This window comes from Cryptomeria japonica, chromosome 1 (genome assembly GCF_030272615.1).
Source record: "Cryptomeria japonica chromosome 1, Sugi_1.0, whole genome shotgun sequence".
Classification (NCBI taxonomy): domain Eukaryota; kingdom Viridiplantae; phylum Streptophyta; class Pinopsida; order Cupressales; family Cupressaceae; genus Cryptomeria; species Cryptomeria japonica.
The window spans coordinates 7,100,904-7,125,842 of record NC_081405.1 but is presented as its reverse complement, the minus strand read 5'-3'; positions in this window follow the sequence as shown (position 1 = coordinate 7,125,842).

Sequence of the window (24,939 nt, the reverse complement as noted above, 5' to 3'; positions counted from 1 at the left end):
AATGAATGGATATTACTTACAAGAGGAGCCTGCACATGCAGAAAGGCCAACTACCTAGAGCTCACTGCTCAATTACAAAAGGAAGTCTCATTAACTTACAAAATGGATTATGAGAATCCAATATAGTGTACTGCTACAAAATAGCATCTTCTATGCCAGGTTCAGTACCGGTTTAAGCTCATACAATAACCATAAACCCTTCTACAAAATCTGCCTTAATATTCGCTCTACATATCCATCATATCTATCCTCTATGTTGTGTCGCACTAAATGATCTACAAGATCTCATACTTATATATGAGTCTCATTACAATATGCCATGTCATCTTACAAAAATATATTACAATTAAATACAAAATACAATAATCAAAATCCTGTCAGCTAGGATGTCGGTAAACATTATTGTCATTGCCGATGAATTATCTGTCGGTGTAGAGTCTATCAGTGTTGGTGCCATAAGATTGCAAGGTTTCCATCAATGACAACACCTTCAATCACCTTTAAGTACCATTAGAGTATGCAATGCCAACAAGGGACAACCGGACCCCCCAAGCCAAGGCCATAGCTTCTGCTTGATTGCTAGAGTGGCCATTCATATTCCCTACATAGGCAGCAACCAGGGCCCTATTGTGAGTTCTAATAACACTACCCCCAGCCGCAAGGCCCAGACGTGCTACCCCATAAAAATTGAGTTTGTAGAAGCCAGGAATAGGGGGTGTCCAAATGATATTCTGCCTTAGGAGACATTTAGAGCCATCAGAGTGAGAAAAGGAGCTAGTGAGGTTCCAACAGCAAGCAATCTCCCAATCTTGTTTTGAGGGAGGATTGGGTGGCACTTTGACCTTGGCAATAGAAATGTTCTCCAAGATGAGCTTTAGGAACCCGACAAAGATAGATTCCAGAGAGGCCTCCTTGTCCCTGAAGATCTTGTTATTCCTTTCCCTCCGTATGCTCCAGTAGAGGTGTGGGGGAATTTGTCTCCAAAGTTGTCGGACAAGAGGGTTGGAGGAGGGGCCCCCAAACTCTTGCATCAAATGCAACATGTTTTCATTCATGGTCCAACAAATGTTAAGCTTGTGATAGACCATCCCCCAAATGTATTTGGCAAAGGAACAATGTAGGAAAAGATGGGGGGAGCTTTCAGCATCCATTTTACAAAGGACACATCTGTTAGGGAACTGAAATCCTCTCTCAGCCAAGTTTTCCTGAGTCAGAATTTTGTTGTGCAGAGAAATCCACCAAAAGAAATGGATCTTATGGATGAGTTGAGGATTCCAAACCTCTTTCCAATTAATAAGTGAGACGGGTTCCCGCAGCAGGCTGTTGTAAGCAGTCTTAACAAATAAATCCCCGGAGGGGTCCCATTTCCAAATTAATTTATCCTCCCTAGGAAAGAGAGGGAGAAAGTTCCCAGCCAAAAGCTTCTGTAGTGCACTAGTAACAGGAAGCAGAAGAGGTTGATCAAAACAACAATCCACCATAGTCTTCCAGGTGTTGTTGAGGAAGTAGTCGGAGACCTTTTTCCCAAAGAATCTTTTAATAGTATCCTCAATCCTTCTGAGGGAGGGGGAAGCAATGAGGGGCTTTTCCCCAAGCCAACAATACTCCCAGAAGAGAATGTTCCTGCCATTTCTTATAAGCCACTTCATACCCTCGTAGATGGGGTCCCTGTAGCTGATAATATTATTCCAAATTTTAGACCCTCTAGGGATCCCATCTTGATTTAAACTAGAGAGAAAACTACCATTGCCAAGGTATTTAGCCTTCATAATATGACCCCAATCTAAGTCCTTTTGAAGAAGCTTCCAAACCATTTTGGTCATGAGAGCCTTGTTGAAGTGGGTAATTTTACGAATACCTAATCCCCCCTTCAGTTTTGAGTAGCAGACTTTATCCCAACCCACAAGAGAAAGCCTTTTCTTTTCTTCCATCCCAGTCCAAAGGAAAGTTCTTTGGATATTTTCTAGTTTTTCAGCCATGGCAATAGAAAATTTGAAGAGGGAAAGGAAGAAAACAAGGATACCCTATAGGGTCGAAGCCAATAGCTGAAGCTTCCCCATAGTGTTGAGGAATCTTTCCTTCCACCCAGCCAACTTTTTCTGCATTCTTTCTAGGATAGTCACCCAAAAGGATTTGGAGACATCCTTGACAGTTAGAGGTAATCCAAGGTAAGTACCCGGGAGGGAGGCCATTTGACAACCAAGGATCCTTCGAATTTTATCTTGAATTTTGTCAATAGTGTCAAAGAAGTAGATATTACTTTTATCATAATTAATGTGTTGACCTGAGGCATCCGCATATTGTTTGAGAAAGGATTTCCATCCCTTGGCCTCGACCACCGAAGAGATCCCAAAGAGAATGGTTTCATCCACAAACTTCTATAGGATAGTAGGAGGAACAATGGAAGCAGGTTTGATTCCCAAGAGGACCCCTTTGTTAACCATAGAGTTGAAATTTTTTGCCAGAACTTCACCTAAAATAATAAAGAAGTAGGGTGAAAGAGGGTCACCTTGTCTCAGCCCCCTAGAGGCCTCAAAGGTCTCTTCAGGGCTCCCATTCAAAAGGATAGAATAGTTAACCGTATTTATGCATTCCCTAATAAGGTTTAGCATCTTTCCCCCAACACCAACCTTTTGCAAAACTTTAAAAATAAAGCTCCATTTCACTCTATCATAGGCCTTAGAGATATCTAATGTTAGCACCATACCAGGTTTACGAGTTTAGTCCATAGAATGAATGATATCATGAGTGGCACTAATACATTTGGGGTCAAATTCTGACGAAGGTTTCCGACGGACAAGGAGCATTGTGTGAAAATTTGATTTTTTTTTTTTTTTAAATGCTCGTGTTCGTCAGAATTCCAATGAACACGGGCATTTTATTAAAAAAAAAAAAAAAGACAACTCATTTTCATTTTGAAAGCAAGCCGTGCCTACCCCCCGCCAGAGCGATCTCTGCACTGCAAGCAAGGGTTTTTGGCTGAAGTTTCCACCTCTGGCCTCATCTTTGTTTCTTGGTATGTATGTATGGTGGATTCATTGTTATTCTCGTGCCAATAAAATCTATTAGCTAATCTAAAACAACGACAATCACCTTCTTAACTGACTCTAGAAATGTTTGTTGCCTCCCTCAAGCCACTCAAGAATGCACCATGCATTGCTGCAGGGTAATGCCTATTGGTGGCCTCTCTTGCAAAAAAAACCCTACCATCTCTCACGCTCTCTACTAATATATTATTTCTGATTAATTAAATCAAATGATGCGAATAGAAAGAACGAGTACTCGAAATTAATTTGTAACAAACAGTTTCAAATTTCATCATTGTTTATTTTTACAGAAATGCTTTTATGTCTTTATATTGGCAGCCTCTAAATCTTCTTTAAGAGGATTCTTCGCTAGGTCATCACGGCCAGATGCCCCAACTGCAACATGTGAATATGAACCAAGACTGAAGGGATCACTACCCCATCTCGTGAACACTGTTTGGAGAGGATCAGGGACTTGCACATCTCTTGGCCCATAAATACCTGCATATGCCAGTTAATTGGTCAATTCGATAGAACATACATACACAAACATTTAATTTCCAACTTTCTCAATTCAAAACAACACATACCCAATCATTAGTTTACCAAATTCAAAAAACAACAGATACCATAATTTGTTTGACCTAATCGCTCATTTCAAACACCTCAGAAAATTGTGAAGGTAAAAATCAAGAATGGGTATCCCCTATGAAGGATTAATGATCTCTTTGATCATATGAGACGATCTATAATATTATCTAAGATAGGTCCCTTAGATATGGCTGCCACAAATTGAGGATTAAGGAAGAGGATATTTAAAAGATAGATTTTAGGACTTATTATGGCTACCACGATTTCACATTAGTGTCATTTGAGTCAAATAATGCTACAACTTTCATGAATTTATTGAACATTGCACCAAGAGATTGAGGATAGTTTTATAATTCTTAAGGGAGAATAAGATCTTTGGTAAGCTATTCAAGTGTACTTTCTACAAGGACAAGGTGAATTATCTACACCTTATGATTTTAGTGGGAGGGATTGTAGTTGATCTAGAGAAAATAAAAGCAATTGTGGGGTTGCCTACACCACATAATGTAACTAAAATCTGGAGCTTCATGGGACTTGCAAGATACTACAATAAGTTTGTATAAGGATTTTCTAAAATTGTAGCACCAATCACTTCACTCCACAGAAAGGGAAAATATTTGAGTGTAATGAGAAGTGTGACCAAGCTTTCCAATTTTTGAAGAAGCTCATTTCAGATCCTATATTGACTGTAGCCAATCCAAATGGGTAATTCATGGTGATAACAAAATGAATTAAGATAAGGAGTAGGAGGAGTGCTAATGCAAAATGGGCAAGTGGTTGCTTATTAGTCTAGTCCAAATTGAAATAATATAAGTTAAACTTTGCATCCCATGACCTAGAGTTATTAGCCATAGTTCATGTGCTTTAGATGTGGAGGCACTATCTTTTGGGTAAGCCTTTTGAATTGAAGATGGACGACCTAGGCCTTAAATATATATTTACTCAACCCAATCTCAATGCTCACAAAAATAGATGGATATAGTTTCTTATTGAATATAAATTTGGGATTGAATACATTAAGGAGATGAAACATAGATAAATAGATGCTCTTAGTAGAAGAAGGCATTTAGCAGGCATGATTACTACAAGGTCTAATTTGAAAAAGTGGCTCATAATCTTCAAAGAGATTATTCCATGATGGAGAAAGATGTAGAGAAAAACCCCTTGGACCATCAATTTAATAGATATTTATTTAAGTTGGATGGATTATTAAGATACCAAGGGAGAATGTACATTCTAAACTTAGGGATTCGAGGAAGTTGATCTTAGGGGAGATCCGCAACACACCATGGTAGAAAAATTGAGATCTTTATATTTTTAGCCAAGACTCAAGAAGGATGAGATTGAATTTGTAGCTTGATGATTGGAGTGCAAACATGATTACTACAAGGAGATGAAACATAGAAAAATAGATGCCCTTAGTAGAAGAAGGCATCTAGCAGCCATTATTATTAAAAGGTCTAATTTGAGAAATTGGTTCATAATCTTCAAAGATATTATTCCATAATGGAGAAAGATGTAGAGAAAAACCCCTTGCACCATCGATTCAATAGATATTTGTTTTAGTTAGATGGATTATTAAGATACCAAGGGAAACTGTACATTCTAAACTTAGGGATTTGAGGAGGTTGATGTTAGAGGAGATCCACAGCACAACTTATTCAAGGTGCCTAGGACTAGCCAAGATGGTAGGAAAATTGAGATCTTTATATTTTTAGCCAAGAATCAAGAAGGATGAGATTGAATTTGTAGCTTGATGATTGGAGTGCAACCAAGCCAAGACTAAGCATATACACCTAGTAGGGTTTGTATACTCACATGACATACTTAAATATAAATGACAAGTTATTAGCATGGATTTTATTTAAGGGTTGCCGATATAAAAGAATAAACATGATGTCATTTTGGTAGTTGTGGATAAGTTGACCAAGGTAGCATACTTCACCCAAAGGATTTTTCAAGATGGATTGTTTACGTTAGCTAAGAAGTTTATCCGGGAGATATTTCATTTGAATTGAGTACTTGAGATGATCATATCAAAATGAGATACTCATATAATTTCTAAATTTTGGAAAATATTGAATGAAATATTTGGGGTAATATTGAATTTCAGTTTGACATACTACCCACAAACAAATTGCCAAACAAAGATAGTGAAACAAGTAGTCGAAGACCTCCTTAGGATGTATTCCATGGATTAATAGTCTACGTTGGAGGAGTATCTTCCATTGGAAGAGTTTGCATATAATAACTCCTATCATGCATCTTTGGGTATGACACCATTTAAATATCTTTATGGATGAAAGTATTGTACACATATCATTTGGGATATCTAGTTGAAGACAAGATTAGAATTGGTTCAAATATTCTTAGGAGATACATGATGAAATGAGATTAACCAAGGGGTGGTTAAAGGAGGTAGAAAACATATAGAAGAGCTATGCACGTAAGAATGGGACTTTCAAAACAAAGTCTTTTTGAGGGTTAAACCTCATAAGAGTTCTATATCATTGGGAAAATTAGTCAAACTAGTACCTAGAATTGTAGGTCTATTTGATGTGTCAAAAGTAATAACTGTGGTTACATATATACTTTATCTACTGTGGTCTATTTGATGTGTCAGAAGTAATAACTGTGGTTACATATATACATCTACACACATCCTATTCTAAACTGACCAAAAAAGTAGAAATCTCATGATGATAGAAATACGTTACAGTAACCATAGATATTCATGTAGACATGCTAGAAACGCATCATGTTAATGTTTGTAGCTTTAGTCGAATGATCATTTAGAATACTAGTGAGTCACTATTTTGGAGTTGATTTCCATTCACTTGCTTACTCTCCACCATACATTGTAGTTTGTAAATCTTTAAACCTCCTTCTATTTGTTTGCAAACAAGATCAAGGAGTGGTTTTTGACCCTGCCCATGGGTTTTGAGGTTGCCAAGATCAATTAATGATCTTTTAGGCAAAGTAGTAACGCCCAGCTGGCTATCACAGTCAATTATGACTGATTTTACACTTTTGTTGAAGTTGTTTATGCTATCTTCCTCTTCCAAATAGCAGGTATGAAGGACAACAAGCATCCAAAGATAGGGCATTAATAAAGAGCACAAATCAGACCTTTGGGAAAGAGTTTAGACAGTGTAAAGTGCAGGTCCAAAGTGAAAAACCAATGAAAGGGCAAAAATGCAGTCATAATTAACTTGACAGTGAACAACTTATTGTTTTGTAATTGCCAATGCCTTTTTGTGCAGGGCTAATGTGATTCTCTTGTGTCTCTAATGATAGACATGTTCTCATGTTCTAGAATGTAATTGGTTTTCATACTAAAGATGTGTTTGTAGAAAGCAAGAAAGGAAAAGTTGTCAATGTTGCATACTCCTTATGAGCAACTTTTGTAAACCTTGTTCTCTAACCCTTGGAAGGTGTAAAACCGTCTTTTCATGGCCTAATTAGCTTAGAATACTCAAAAATGTCTCTCAGAAAGTCTGCAACAGGCAAACTTTTAGTAAGAATTTGCAGACACAATGCTCAGAAATTCACACAATCAGCTACATTAAATATGTTCTCTATTAAGTTCAATGTTTTAAGATGAAAAAAAAGAGTTAAATGGTTTTGGTTCGATTTGCAATTTTTGTGAAGCTTTTGCACTGAAGTTTCCATAGCCTGATTTTTTTGCCTGTGAAGAAAGACCATGTCAGATAATATCAGCGAAGAACAAAATAAGGAGACAATTGCTAGATTATGGTCTAACTTGAAAAGAAAAGGTGATGGGAAATGTTATTGTCCCTGCAAAATTTGTAAGGGCTTAAAGACTAGAAGACTTCTAATCAAAATAGCTAAGAAACATTGTAGGCAGCATGGTCACATTGAAGGGGGACATGATTATCATCCATTGGTAAGTTGTTCATTATATCGTTTTAACAATTTATATACATAAGAAATCACTTGATAATGAGATCATGATCACGGTTTATTTATGTATATCAATTTTATATAGGTGGAGCACCCTAGAGCACATGGTATGGATCAACAAAACCCTGAGAATATGGTTTTGGAAGTGGAGGAACATGGAGGTGTGAATATCGAAGCTGAAGATAATGATCCCATGGAAGATGACGATCATGCACCAGAAAACACAATTGAAGATGATGGTACAAATACATTGATCCATGACACATTTAGTACTGGCACAACTGATCATGATGATCATGATGATCAGGATGACCTTGATGTTCATGATTTACCTCTTCTTGAGAAGGCATATGAGCCCCTTTACAAAGGCTCCCAAACAACTCTTCTCTCTGCTGTATTGTTGTTGGTGAACTTGAAGGTTATGAATGGTTTATCCAACATAACAATCTCTCGTATGTTAAGGTGTGTCATACATGTCATTACAGTTAATAAATGGTGAATCATGTACCATTAATATCCTTTATATTAACACCTCAAACTTTTTTTTTTGCAATAGATTGATAGGTGAGTTTTTCTTACCACCATCAAATATTCTACCTTGCTCATACCGAGAATTATCTGCCATTATGAAAGATATTGGAATGGAGTATCAAACAATAGATGCTTGTCCCAATGATCATATTATATATCATAAACAACATGAATTTGGAATAGAATGCCCTAAATGTCATATCAATAGATATCGAACAGATCAAATAACAAAAAAGGTGCCTCGCAAGGTTCTTCGTTATATTCCCATTATTCCACGTATGCAGCGATTATTCAGGTGCACTAGCTTGGCACAATTTATGGATTACCATGCACGCAATAGAAGTCGAGATGACATTATTCAAATGCCTGTGGATGGTTCAGCATTTATGGACATAGAGGAAAAGTGGCCACACTTTAAAGAAGAACCTCGTAATCTCAGGCTTTCATTGGCAACGAACGGTGTCAATCCATTTGGAGAGTTGAGATCTGTTTACTCGGTGTGGCCTATTTTTGTTATCAACAATAATATTCCTCCATGGATGTCAATAAAGAGGGAGCACATAATGTTGGCAATGATTGTTCCAGGTATTTTATCATTTAATAGTCATCTAGATTTAATTATAAATATTGTAGTAAAATGGTCATAATAATTATGTAATGTTTTTGTTCATTCCACTAGGCAAGTACCAAGTTAAAGATATGAATGTATATATTGAGCCTCTTATTGATGAGTTGCTGGAGTTAAGGAATGGTGTGACCATGTATGACATCTCTAGACCAATAGGAAAAAGACAATTTCAATTCCATGCAAGGCTTGTATGGACAATACATGATGCCCCAGGGCTAACACATTTTTGTGGTACGTTATAGTGTTCAAGTTGCGCATGATAATTATAATTATAAAAATTAACAGATTTAATAGAATTATACATTATCTTGTAGGTCTTCAAACAAAGGAAAAATTTGCATGTCCAATTTGTGGTCCAAAGATGAAATCCCGTCATTCAAAAAGTTTAGGAAAGCAGGTGTTTGATGAGTATAGGCACTTCCTTCACAAAAATCATAAGTACCGGAATACTGAAAAACATCTTTTCAATGGGAAAGAAGAGACTACATCAAAGCCACGAAGAATGACTCCTCATTTATGGAAGTTGGAATATAATAGAATTAATTGTCAAGGTAAGGTCATTCCATCTAATGGTTTATGTTTGGAATTTGAATTTTTCTATCATGTTTTGTTTACTGATGATGTAATTGATGATACTGAAGGTCATCAAGGCATGGATGGCCACCTTCCAAAGGGACTAAAAAGTTATCCTAGACAATTCAGTAGGTTGCCTTACTACAAGCAGCTACAAATTGTGCATTTGTTTGATACAATGCATATTGGAAAGAATATAACAGAGACATTATGGAAAATATTGGATGGAAGGCGTGACAAAGAAAAAATTGTCAAAATTTGTAGTGACATTGTGGAATCCAATCATGCAATGAAAAATGGCATTCAATCAAATAGCAATGGAGATCAGATTAATATAAGTGCCCTTCCTTGGTTATTAACGGAGCAGCAAAGCAATTCTATAAAAGAAGTCATACGAAAAATTCAATTTCCCACAGGATTTGCTACGAACATAAACAATCTCATATCAAAGAAGAGCGAATTTGGGCTAGGGATGAAAACGCATGATTGGCATACCTTCATTAAGGTAATTCGCGTTCTTGTGTATTTACTATATATTTGTATACTGCGCATGTACTTTTCATTGTATTATGTTAGAAAACAATGAAAAGATCATTTTATAATTGTTGCAGTACGTTCTACCTCTATCTCTCCCAGACCACTTCGACAATAATATCAAGCAAGTCATATATGATCTTGGAAAATACATGAGGTAAGTAGTGATGTTTGTTCAATTTGTTGTATAGATATTGATGCTCTACAAAAAGGATTAGAAAATCTGTTTGATGGCAACACACACAAGAGCACAAGAAACAAACGTTAGTGTTAGCAACAAAAGATTATCCTAAACAGGCATATCAAGAGAGATATTAAGCATGAAATAGAAAGCATATAAACATAGAATAAAATAGCTAATCAAGATGCTCATAGTTGCTCCTCCCTTGTTCCTCTCCTCTCCAAGTCCCAAATGAGTGTAGCTCTCAGCTTTTAGCACTAGCCATGGATGCCATATGGAGATTCAAGATAGTTGAATATGTTAAGAAAATGCTATGCAAGTGTAGATAGTGATGCTATGAGAAAGCTCTATGCTAATGCCAGTATAACAACAATACTCTAATGCTTCCTTTTTGCTTGAGGAGAAGGGTTCTATTTATAGAAGAAATGGGGAAATGAAGGGTTAATATTGAGTAATCTTAACAAGGGATAGGATTGAAAGATATTCAATCCATGTGAGACTTTCAACCCAGTCCCATGTTGACAAGTGTCACCATGAGGAGGCTTGAGAGGAGTGATAAGGAGCATTAAATGCTTGAGGGGACATGATGGTTACCCTAGTCAAAGAAATAAATGCTTTGAAGAGACACATGGGTTACATGAAGGTTAAGTTAGGGGTCAAAGTCCTTAACCATGGGTGCAAGTGGAATTAACCATTAATGGTCATGTAAGAGCCATAAGTGGTTTGGAAGACTTTAAAGGTTAATTTGTTGAACACACAAAGCATTAATTGTTTTTCAAAGACTTTGAAGTCTTTGAGAAGTGACTCCAATTTGCTTAGGAATGTGACAATATTTAGGGGATGGATTAGGTTAATTAGGAAGGGTTTAGAAGAATCTAGAAGGGGTTTAGGCATGCAAGTGGATTTTGTAGGAAAATGCAAGTGGGAGAAATTTTGGTATTTTCAATTAAAATAAAATCATTTATTTCAATTAAATGGTGTAATTTGCATTTGGATAAATATTCAAATTTATTTAAATGAGAAAAAGGAAGATAAAGCATTAAAATGCTTGAAGACTTTGAGGGAAACCATTAAAGGCTTGAAGACTTTAAGGAAAACCATTAAAGTCTTAAGAAGACTTTAAGGGAAGCCATTAAGTTTGAAGACTTTAAAGCCATCAAGTTTGAAGACTTTAAGGGAAACCATTAAAGGCTTAAGAAGACTATAGAAGGAAGCCATCAAGTTTGAAGACTTTAAAGCCATCAAGTTTGAAGACTTTAAGGGAAACCATTAAAGGTTTCAAGTGGGTGAGGATAAATAGGATTTTAAATAAATAATTTATTTAAAATAGTTGTGCAACTTGCTTTTGTAGGAAAATACAAGTGGGTGGAGGATAAAGGTGATTTAAATAAATTATTTATTTAAAATAATTGTGCAACTTGCATTTGTAGGAAAATGCAAGTGGGTAGAGGATAAAGGTGATTTAAATAAATGTTAATTTATTTAAATGTGAGAGGTGGGATTTTGGGGGATTTAAATAAATATTAATTTATTTAAATGTGAGAGAATGTTTAATTAAATAAATATGATTTATTTATTTAATTAATGGTCTGAATTTGGTTAAGTGAATTAAATCAAATAAATTGAATAATTTATTTAATTAATAGGAGAAGAGGGTTAAGATGAATTAATTAAATATATTAATTTAATTAATTATTAATTGATGGTTAAATAATCAAATAAATATTAAATATTCATTTAATTAAGTGGACAGATTTATGTGATTATAGATATTATATTTGCCTTTTGTTTTACTTGTTATGCAATATATTTGTATATTATTTTGTAAAGTCTCGTTTATATATTTTTGCATCTTCAATCTCTTTAATTAGGTGGTTGTCATCTAAAGAAATCCACAAGGAAGATATAAAATATTGGAAGAGAAAAATCCCTCATCTAATGTGTGAAATGCAAAAGTGTCTACCTTCAACTTTTTTCAATGCACAAGAACACTACCTCATACACCAAGTTGAGGAGATCGAATTGTGTGGACCTGTACACACTAGGTCAATGTGGATAGTTGAGAGGCACTTGAAATTTTTGAAGGCTTTGGTTCGACAAAGAGCACATCCTGAGGGTTCTATGGTGGAGGGATATATGGTATACCAAACTATGGTGTACATTACCGAATATCTTCCTAAGTTTGCAGCAAAAATCCACGTAGATCTCATTTGGGATCCCAACCCCATTAATAAATTCGAAGGGGAGCACTTGATGGGGAAAGGTAGATTGAAGAAAGTGAGAGGTAATTATAAGATGTTATTGTAGTAAATTAATTCTTCATCTTCTAAATAAATCAATTGTAAGTGGTCTATTAATTATTTGTACAGTTGGTCGGGAGTGGGATGCGCTACATTTGTATATTGCAAACAATCTTGGTTGGGATGACAGTGTGGATTGAACGATGTCAACGTTCTGGTCGCACATTAACATGGGATGGTGTCACTTCATTGGTTAAAGAAGCTCATCGTAATGGAGATTCCAATGTTACACAAAGGGAAATTGATTTAGCATATGGTTTAAGAGATCAATAGGTACGTATAATTTTATTAATCGCCCGTATGTTTATCAACTCATGATGCAATAATTTTAATATGTTAGACATATTGCAGGTCAAACACCACAAGGCTATGTGTTGCAATGGTCATAAATTTCGCATCAAACAGTTGGATGACATGAAGAAAACTTGTGATTCTGGGATAATTGCAGTCTTTGAGGTGACCAATATTTCATCTAGAAACGACATACATCCTCAAGTGTCTCAAAATCAATACTATGGCATTTTGGATGATATACTTGTGTGTGACTTTAATTCCTTCAAATTAGTTCTATTCGTTGTCAAATGGTATAGGCTACGAATAAATATAAATGATCCTGATAGAACTGTTATCGAACATGATAATGGATTTAAAATGGTTAATACAAGGTCGTTTGAATGAGTTGGGGATGAGCCCTATGTTCTTCCAAGTCAATGTGAGCAAGTATTTTACTCGGAGGTTCCACATAAATCGGGTTGGTCATTTGTTGTTAGACATGATCCAAGAGGAAGGTTGATAATGTATAATGTGATGGAAGAAGAAGATATCGAAGAAGTAGAAGATGATATAGATGATCACGATCAACAGTTACTTGATGATGTTCCTGACGGAAATGTACATGAAGAAGAAGTTGATGATGATGATGTTATTGTTGTTGATGATGATGGTGATGGTGATGGTGATGGTGATGGTGATGGTGTCGGTGATGGTGATGATGATGAAGATGACGACGACGATGACGATGACGATGACGACGATGATGATGATGATGATGATGATGATGATGATGATGATGATGATGATGATGATGATGATGATGATGATGATGATGATGATGATGGTCATGATGATGAGTTGGATGAAGAAGAATATCAATGACATGAATGAAATGTATGAGATGCAATTATTATATTATCTATTTAATATTGGTATCTTGATAGAAATTGATTTGACTTATATGGTTACATAAATAATTCATATGTTTTGAATTCTAATGCCATTACTTAATTAATTCATGATGCACCTCTAGCTATGTGATAGATGGTGATTTAAAATACATATGTGATGGATTACATGCTTATGATGATACATGTGACATTTTTTGAACTTTGTGTTTATTTATGGAATGTGGACTACTTATTAGTTATGTGATGGATGGTGATTTATGATACGTATGTGATGGATTACATGTTTATGATGATACATATGTGATTCATATGATGCTCAATTACATATATGATTTTACATATGTGATGCTTATGATGCTTATGATACTTATGATACTGCAATATTTATTGTTTATCAAATTACAAATGTAATGCTTATGATGCTCAATTGTTGGTGCAGGAACCTGAACCCCTTTGACAAGGATCCTGCACAGTCTCATGGATCGATAGGTATAAGTCAATACACCTTATAGAAATAATATATTTTTAAAAAATTACAAGAAAAACAAACTTCCTCAGTTTTTCAAACATCAACATTAGCAGCAAATCTAATACAGTTATCAACACTTGAGGCCCCAGTTGGACTTACTCAAATTTTAATCTCAACATCAACTTTATGGCCGACTTCTTCATCAATATTACCCTCATTTGCAAAATATCTCTCTCATTACCAACTAACTCTCTCATTTGATGGTACGCATGTATCACCAAATAGGTATTTGTCAGATGTGTCTTCCTCGAGTGAGGGAAATGCAGGAATAGAAGAGGAAAGTGAGACATGTAGTAGATCTCAAATAGGGAGATCAACTAGAGGTCAAAAGATTAGAAGAAAATTCAATAAATGCATGGAATTTTTCCTTGCTCAAGGGGGGTCATGTTCTTATGATGATGAGACCAAAGGCGACATTGAGGTGCCCTTGAGGTACAAACATCTACTGAAACAATGTGTACCCAAGGAACTTCCTCCAATAAACACTGATTTTTGTGTTAATGAGAGGATATATCGCATAGCACCTTCGTCGTTACATGGTTTGGGCCTATTTTCCATGGATAGCATAAAGGTCTGTTACAACAAAGTTGCTAAATTGATGGAGTTTGTTGGACCTTGTTACAATTATAATGATTGGATGCAGATTGTTCGATATAAAAAAAGTATGCGTAGGTATGCACTGTCAGCCAATTATATACAACAAAAAGATAATGATCAAAGTAAACGAGTGGCTATATACATTGATGGAAGGCCAAAAGCAACAGGGAATATTGTAGGTTTTATAAATAGTACATGACCTGGGTCAACTAATAAGCAACCCAATTGCATATTTGAGGCACGTGAGGGAAATTGTGTGTTTGTATGTGCGATAAAATCAATAAGTACAGGGGAAGAGCTGCTAATCGATTACAATTTGAATCGTATAGATACAAACAAAGTTACTATCATGGGGGTGGTATGTACTATATATATACCATTTAAGCCAACTTCCAATTAATGAATCCAATAAACCATTGTATTATTAAGTTTTTTTGCTAAGTCTATTGGTTTCATTTCGCTAACGCTTTTATATTTTTTCTTTGTCACAGGGCCACATGGATCCACCACATAGCACAGATAGGGGTGCAGGTCTCGACACTTCTACGGAGTAGGTAAACCTCATTGTAATTGTACAAATTAGATAGAATCAAACTGTTACATTATGATCTTTTATTGAGTGTTTTGAAGTAATTTTGATAGTATTAATTATATTCTTATCACAGACGGATGTTCAGGATAAGGGAAAGGAACCTGCAGTACCTCAGTACCTCCATAGGAATGTGGGGCACTCGCCAGTGTTATGCGTTGATGACATCGCACTTACCGCAAACCCTATGCAATTTGTACATAAGAATATTAGAAAAATTAGGCAAGAGATTCTTGATTTGGCAACCATAAGTCCTCAGACTGATGAGATAACAAAGAGGGTGCAACTATTGTTGACGACAATGGAAAACTTGCAAGTAAGCAGTAATGAAAGCTTTAATCATAACAAAAGTTCAATAATGGTTTATATTTTTATCTCTTTTATGTCATTAACTAAAATATGTATGTGTTGTTTTTACAGAAATTTATAGGGCCTCATCATCCTGGTGGTGATGATCAGGGTATTGCGAGTAGTTCAGGTGATGACCATGTTCTATATATTAAAACCACTCCTTTGGACTTTTGAACTTGCTTTTTTAATGTTTTACATATTTAATGTATTACTCTTCAGGTGCTGACATGGGTTTGAGGTTGAGCCCAACTGTATTGTCGACTGCAATGTTGGCAACACGTAGCATGCAGACATCATCTGTTGCACCGGCTCGTGTTGACCCGCCCACTGGTGGTAGATCCCTCTTTTTCTCTCTCTTTCGTAATGTGTTTATTACCCTTGAAGTGTTCTTTCTTGGAGGCATTTCATAGTGGATTCATTTACTGTGGCAGGAGATGCACATGAGGATGCGCCAGAGGCGAGTACTACTGATAACATACCATCATTTCCTGGATCTTCCCGTATTGCTAGTACGGGAACGTTGCAGGCCACATTGGTGGTGAGCGATGAAGAATTGATTCCCTTGAAGATACAGAAGGTTCCAGGTAATTTAAAAATATTATTATATATAGTCTAATTGTAATTTACTTACCGATCACTCATTTTGGACTAATGATCCCATGTTTTTTTTGTAGGAAATGATATTTTTTATAAAAATCTTAATGAAATTTCATTGCAGATATTTGGGCCCACCATACGTAAAAGGTGGAACATCATACGTGAACTAACCCTTATCCACTATTTTGATTTCATATCATTGCTAGAATAGTTTTCCTTTTATCCATTTCTTGAACTATATCAAAGGTAGCTTCAGTTTCTTTCTAAATCTAATAGGTTTGTTTTTGCTTTAAAGGTGGAATGACCAAGAAAAAATTTAAAAGATGAACTCACAAACCGTATGGTAGGGTTGTTTAGAAATGACACATTCGACAAGACTAAGCTCCTGGAAAAAGCTGGCACATATCTGAAGTATGTGAGGGACCAATACAGGACACATTTAGAGAAGAACGTAAAGTATGAGCGTCCCCCCATGATTCCAGAGAGGGAGTGGAAGGACCTGATTTTGGATGCAAAGGAGAGAATTGAAAGGAAAAAAGGAAATACACCACCAGACGCTAGAAGAAGGTATGTGATACTATTAAGAATGTGAATATGTACTAATTATTCATTATATTTATATAATCTAACATATTTCAAACTTTTCATAGATTGAGTGACACGTCAAAGGCAACCAAGGCAAGACAAGAAAAGCATGGGCAACACAAACTCGACTCTGGTGGTTATATGAAACTTACCACACAAATTGTAAGAATCAGTAAATTAAGTATCACATCAAAATATTTATAAATTGTAAACAATTTTTTTTTTATCAAACAATACAAGCAAAATTCACAATACTAAGCAAAAATGCAGGGCTCTGAATTCAATAGAGCGCCCACGGAAGATGACAAGAGAATTGGCTACCAGAAAGGCTATATAGTCGTGGCTAAACGGCTACGAGAATTGAGTGGGCAAACACGAGATTCTGATGCATCTGTCACAACGGTAATTAAGCTAAATGAAAATTATTTCAAATTGAATACTTAACCAATAATCTATTTGATGTTAAGTTTCAACATAAAGTGACTATATTTTTTTTAAATAAGCAAGCAATGATAACACTGCGTGTGACATTGCAATGCAGCATGATAATCATGGAACAGAACCTATACATGAAGGTCCAGATGTGCATCCTAGTAGTGGAGGTATTCATTTTCTATTCAATTTTTTTTATGTAATTATTAATACAATTAAACATCTTAAATTGAAAATTAGTGTAGTAATTAATGTAACCTTTATTGTTAATATTTTAGAGCATGTAGTCGGTGGTGACCAAGTGGAGCATGATCCAGGTAGACAACATCAGGAACATGATGTTCCCTAATCAGGTAAAGAGGACCACTGTTATTCCTTTAAACAAATTTAATTGAAATTGGTGTATTGATTAATGTAACGTTTCATATTTCAACTCCAGAGGATCTAGAGGGTGCTCAGTATGTCAAGGTTGAGGCTAGACAAAATGATGTGGAAGATGATGTGGCCCCATCAGGTAAAGAGTGTAACGGTTGTGTTCTTTAAATTAATGAAATACTTGTAACAATAATAAAAAAATGTTTTGAATTTAACCCAATTCTTTGTTATTGCAGAGGACCCCCCTTTGGTTCAACATCCTTGTCCTTTGTATAGGACTAGGCATACATCAAGAGCACGAGAAGAGGGCATAACATCCACAGATGGGGGAAATGATGAAGAAACCGATGTTCCACTTAGTCTTTTCATAGCTTCAAAAAAAAACAAAGAAAGAAATGATTGTAATCTACCTTATTTGATAATGACTGATTTTTATGTGTAATGAATGTAATTATGTGCTAATGAATGTTCATGAATGATATGTGTTGATGATTATTGATGAATGTTGCGTTTTAATGAAAGTTAATGAATTTTATGTGTTAATGAATGTTATGTGATAATGAATGAATCTTATATTTTAATAATGGATGAAAGAATGAATGAAAGAATGAATGAATGTTAGATGTTAACAGGGAATTTAGAGTGATGTTTGGGGGGGGAGGGGGGGGGGGGGGAGGGGCCAAATGAGCTTCCACCTTCACGCGGTTGGCCCTGTTAAGTAGAGAATATTAAACTATTCTCGAAACAAAGCGAAGCTCAATTATAAGATGTGAAATGTTTGAAAGGTGAGAGTCCACAAACAGATGTGAAATGTTTAAGTAGGCCTCCCAATGAAGTGGATCTCATAGACACGAAGAATCCTATATAGAGAATCATTGAGAGCCCTTGAAGAAAAAAATTTGAACTTCAATGAAGCAATACATGATGGAGGAATATCTTGCAAGAGGAAATCAAAGTCATTATGGTGTCATCTAGATCTGAAATGTGGTCTACTTTTCAAAAAAGTAAAGATGCTTGATATGAATGTGTCATTGATTTGACAATTTCTAATGTCTGGTAGATGACTTTGATGCTCTCAAATTGTTCTTGAAGCTTGTATGGCTTGGTTCTGATCCTTATAAGCTTTTAGACTGATTTAGACACTATGATCTCACTGCAAATTTATCATTTATTGGTTGTTCTTTTGTTGATAGTGACATTTATCACTACTTGCATCTGAGGCAATCACTTCTTGACAGTCAAAAGGTTGCCTGAGGTCAAGTTATATCATGGAAAAATGAACACGGAGAAGAACTTCTATTTTTAAGTAACAAGGTATAGATCTACATTCTGCATGACACTTTTGTAAATCCATGCATATACTACTCTTATATATAATTTACTTTGTTAAAGAAATGCTTGTTATTATTATTCCAAAGAGGTTTACCTCGACTGGGCATGATTTGAAGGAAAATCTCTCCCCGCATAGGTAAGGAAAGAAAGCATCTAGATCCTACGTGTAAAACTTATATCCTTTCATAATCATGCAAGCATAACTTTCACAATCAAAGCCAAGTCTTGTCCAAAAAGCTACAACTTCCCCATCAAATGGGGAGGTAACTCCCCAAAAAAAAGCTTGGCATCATGCCCTCTGAGGGAACTTCATTGTTGCAAAATAAATTGTATGCCTTCCATGACCATTCAAGAATCCCTTAATAGTGGCCCACACTAAGAGTGGCAATATATAACTATCTAGGTACTCTAATATTCCTTCCTCCCATCCCAGTGCAACATACCAATGCACAAATGACCATAGATTTGTGGATATAGACAGTCCACATTCAAGTCATCTCACTATAGCCAATTGATGCAGGGGAATCTTCAAATTAAAATCATGGTATTCTTGAAGAATCAAACTCCTCTTGATTGGTTTTCAGGTTTTGAAACACTTAAGGATAGTTTTGGTTTATTTTCATGTTGATGTAATAAGTCACCCCACCTTGTAAGCCTATGCCCTAGGTAGGTGTGTTATAAACCACCTTGGGTATATGGAAATTGGGGTTATTCATGCCTTGAAGCAATTTTTAGTGCATTTGAAGAGTTTTAAGTGTCTTAGGGGTCAATTAGTGTCTAGGTGTGTTTAGGAGGACAAAATGTCAAAAGTTGTCAAAAGTTGTCAAAAGTTGTCAAGCAACTATGACAACTTTTAACCCAAAATTGCAACTTCCTCCAAACCACCATGTTGGTTTCCAAAATCAGTTGATAACTATTGGAAGGGTCATTAAAGGTTGAATTCCAACCTTTGGCAAGGTTGTTGAAGGAAAATGAAAGTTTTGTGAACAAAGAAACCAATAAAAATCTGTCTTTTTCCTACATTTTGCTGCTATTTCCCATATTCCGTATAGTACAGCTTTCTCCAGGGCATAAAACCTCTTGAATATGAAATTCACGTGTCTTACCTTTCCAATGCAACAAGTCTAAGCCTCTAACTCTTCTGGAGCCGTGAGAAAAGTGGTTTTTTGTGAAGGTACCCCAGATTTGACAGTCTACCTAGGGTTTGACAGCAAATATGAGTTTTCTTGCTGATACCTCATGGGATTTGTATGGACTTTGGGGTGAAGCAAGTGGTGAAAATTTAATTTAATATTTCCAAGACCTTTTTCAGGGAAGTGATAGGTAAAGGCGAGGGTTTGAAGTTTTAGAGGTGGGCATCTCTATGTGACCACCTTGGCTGGGTATGCATCTGACCCCACAAATGATGATAGCAGTGGAACCAAGGGCTATAACTTGGTAATTTATGTTTTATCCATGTCCCCCACATGTCTCAGGTCTTACTTTGCCCAGGAAGCAGGTTTTGAGTATACTTCCTTTGTTAAGGTGGCCTAATTAGGGCTATTAGGCCTAGGAGTGAAGTTGGGTTTATAACCCTTAGACATTGGATCTGCCCAAACCCTTTTGGAATCCTTTGGCACTCACTTGAATGAAACAAAATCCACTCTTATTTGTAGAGGTATTTTCAGAAATTAACAAGAAACCTTAAGTTTTTCAGACTGGCAGGGCTACTAGGCATGACAGGCCTAATTGTAGCAGCAGTACTAATTTTTCTCAATACATCATGTTTGATGATTGGAACAGGTCTATTAACCCTATAGGATAGTAAATCAAGGTATTGGATGTCCCCATTGCCTTAGGAAGTGTGTGTCCACCTTTGGTTGGGTGTAGTGGCCTTTGAGTCCTGAGAGACTTTTGTGAGACACTGTGGGATTGGCATTGTCCAGATGGCTTAGTATGGGGAGAGGTATGAAAACAATCAAATTGAAACAAATCCAACCCTTTATCTCTTTGTAGAAGTTGTAGGGTCCTTGTTTGGGGTTCTTGAGTGAAGGATCCTGTCTCAGCAACAAGGGCTCTGCATCACCAATGGGTGGATTAAATCCATACAACTACGTAACTTGTAGATCTAAAACAATGACGCATGTAAAACTCATCATTACATCAATAACTTGCAAACTGAGATACAAAGAAATACCATATGGATCTCAAGACAAAGACACCAAATCAACTCCAAATCTGATTTGCCAAACAATTCCACTAGTCAAGGAATCCATCAAGAAAATATTGTAGAGATGATGAGGGACTAATGATTGCATACCAACATCTCCTCAATGAGAAAGTTGCAAACAACCTCCTTGAATCATGCACTAAACATGCATGCAAACCCACAACTATCTTTCATCTAGAACCACCTATTGATGTTTTTTTATGCACTGCGAACACAATAAAATACCAAGGTATTCTATCATCTCTTGAACAAAGAAACTTTGAATGCTAAACAAAGTGATCAATCAAAGCAACTCCAAGGTTTACAATACGAACTATGCAACTTAATTGCATGGGATAGACTTAGTGAATATGGTGTGATTTTGTTGGAATCGCAAGGGGGCTTACATTTTTCTTGAACTCTACCAGAACTTGGACTCTACACTAACTTGCTTGGAAAATAAAAGACAAAAGAGATAAAGGGTTTAGAGATCTAATTTAATCCTAAGAATAGTGACAATAAAGGATGATGATTTGATAGACGAATTCCATAATCAAGCTTTGCTTTGCCATGCAGAAACAAGTACACAAAACTAATGCAATCTTCTAAGGAATAACGAAGGGTTTTCATATCATGAACATTCATTCGAATACCCAAAACTAGCACAATTTAAGTGAACATTCACAATTGAACTTATGCTTAATGAAGTTCAGACTAACTGTACATTGCAACTTACAACCAGCAAATTACAAATAGTATGAACAGGAATTCCATCAAGAAATCATCACATTTCTCCATTGCAATATATGAAATTTATCTAAACTTGAGAAGTAACAAGAAGCCATGCAACAATTCTTGGCAACAATTCCTTCTTTCCTCCTACTCTACTATACTTGCTATCTAACTGCTATCTATGAACTATTAATTGTTGACTAGCAACTATTAACCTTTACAAATGAAAAGGCTAGGCCTTTTATAGACCCCCATTATAATGAATGACCCAGATTGACTATCAAATCAACAGTCGAGATAATATAGTGAAACCCTAATTAGGGCTTGTTATAAAAAAAACTCCATTCTAGCCAATTAAATAATTACATTGAATAGGACACATGTCCACCTTGAATTCTAACCAATGAGGAAATAGGTTAGGTATGCTTGGACAAACTTTGATGCATTGCAATGTGTCACTAGCTCATTCATTAGATGAATCAAGTACGATGAACTTGGACATGTCAATGTGGCTTCACTTGATTAGGTTGACGATGATTGGATGCCAACTCAACTTGCCAAGTCTATCATCACAAAGCTTATCTGATTGAGCAATATCTCTTGATACTCAACGTTATCTAGTTTTCTCAACATGATGAAGGTGGTGGGACATATTCCCAAATTGTATCATCTAGATGATCAAGTCCTTAGCTTTTGATTAATTCTTCTGAAACTATCTGTAGACACTCAAAATTGTCATGTTTAATTAAATAAATATTTTATTTATTTAATTATCTAAGCCTAATTCTTCTATTAATTAAATAAATTTTTATTTATTTAATTAATTCATTTATCCTCTTCTAGCCTTATTTCTAATTTAAATAAATACATTTATTTATTTAAATTATCCCTTTCCTAAATTAAATAAATATTTTATTTATTTAATTGTCCTACTTCTTCTATTAATTAAATAAATCTTTATTTATTTAATTAATTCATTATCTTTTTCTACACATGACACATGTCATTCATCTCTTAATTCATACACTACCTACCCCTTTCATTATTTTATTATTTCTTTTACCTACCCTCTAATCCTAGCCGACATCTCTTTTTACACCTCTCAATCTTAACCCTCCATTTCCTATTGTGTCTTCTATTTAAGGAGATGCTTTCTTCATTGTCAGACCCTAATGCCTAATGACATACCCTAATGACACATCCTAATGATCTTTCATGCAACTTGGCTACACTACAATTCCACTTGCAACCACATTCCGTTCTTTATTGAGCTCTTGTGCATACAAAAATCTGAGAGCAAGCATATCAAACAAGATCAATGGAGATAGGAAGAATGGAGATCAAAACCCTATTGGACATGTGATGGTATAATCTTTATGATTTTGAGTTATTTTGCATTGTCTTAGGTTATCTTCATATGTTATGGTGGATCTTTGTTCATTGTTAGGCTAGGGTTTGGTGGTTGAATCCATTTTAGTCTTTCAATATTGTTATCATTGTTAGCCATTTTCACCATATACATTTTGGCACGCTCGGTGGGACTCTTGTCCCTTTGCATTTAACATTTTTGTTGCAGATTTTGCATTTTTGAAGTTGCAGATCGGACGATTTCGATGACATTTTAGGTTTTTTCCGCGTCTGCGAGTGTTCGGATCGCGTTTTTGTGTTTCAGAAGCGTCTGTGATATCGTTAATCGCACCTGTGTTTTTGCCAGATTTTTATTTTTGCAGGTTTCTGGAATTGCATCTGAGAATTTTAACCGCGTCTGTGCCGGATCTCATCGCGTCTGCGTTCTTGAGTCGCGTCTGTGACCTTTAATCGCGTCTGTGAACTACAGAACCACGTCTGTGTAGTTCAGACGCATCTGTGTCTGGTATAAAGGCGTCTGTGCTTTCTGTTTTGCAAATTTTTCAAGTTTCGTTGATTCGGGTTCTCGGATTTTGTACTTAGGGTTTCAGATCTGGTTTATTTTCGGCTAACCTTTGCAGATCTAGCTAACCTGGTTTGTGCAGCTTGCTTTGGAGGCAAAAACGTTTTTGTTGAAGGCCCCTTTTCACAAAGTCTTTTTGGGTTTTCTAAAATTTACCTAACTTGTGTGCTTGCAGGAAGGGGTTATCATTTGAAACAACCCAAACTACTAACAATTTTGTTGCAGGGCCTTAGGGTTTTGTAATTTTTATTGTGTGCCTTGTTTTCATAGCTTAGCAAACACTTCAATTGGTGCACTAAAATTGAATCATTGTCTTTTGTGTCTTGAGCAATAGGCTCTTTTTGTTTAATCTTTAGAGGGTCTGTCTTCCCGTGTGGTCATTAGGACTACTAGTGAGAAGAGAACGACCCAAGTGGTAGCGAGGAAAACCCACCTCATCCAAACCACTATAATCAAATGTATTCATGGTGAAAACTATGGATAACGTGTGCTGATTAGTTCATACCGACACTATGTCTCCCCATAAACCCGTTTGATCAAATTTATTTGATCATTTGTAGGGCGTAACCCCTACCGGCTGGGAGCCTTCTGTATTTACAGAGCTGAAAGTGCCGCATGTATGGCCACACGAGCGGATGCCCTTACTAGCACCTCTTTGTTTTAGATGCCCAAATCCTTCTAGTTGTTGAGGCAGGAGGTCGGACCTCTGGTAGCGGCCCACACACATACGGTTCTTAGTAGAGATACAAAGTTCGCCATGGGGAGTTTTCATGGGGACTGATGCTTGGCTGACCCGAGAAGTGAGTGCCGAGGGTGGAGCCAGTGAGGTCAAGCATCTAAGTATCCGCTCTGAATAGCGTAGCCTCGGGGGTAAAACCCCATGTGGGATCAACAACTATTGTCTTGGCCAGCCCTAAGATTTGTGCTTGTCTTATGCTAAACACTCAAACATTCAAGACAAAACAGCAAAACATTGTGTCTTTTGTGTCTTCAAGTGTATGCAAAAAATTTTTACATCAAACAACACACTTTTTGGAGTCTAAACAGTCTGCAAACATTGAGTCATCAACACTGTGTCCTCTTGTCACGAAAAACAGTCGAAAAATCAGATTTGGTCACAACAAAACAACTTCACAGATAGGAAAGATCGCACTAAGGTTACAGAAACGTGTTTGTGTCTGTTCGAACCGCATATGTGTCGGATAAACGCATCTGTGAAGTACAGAATAG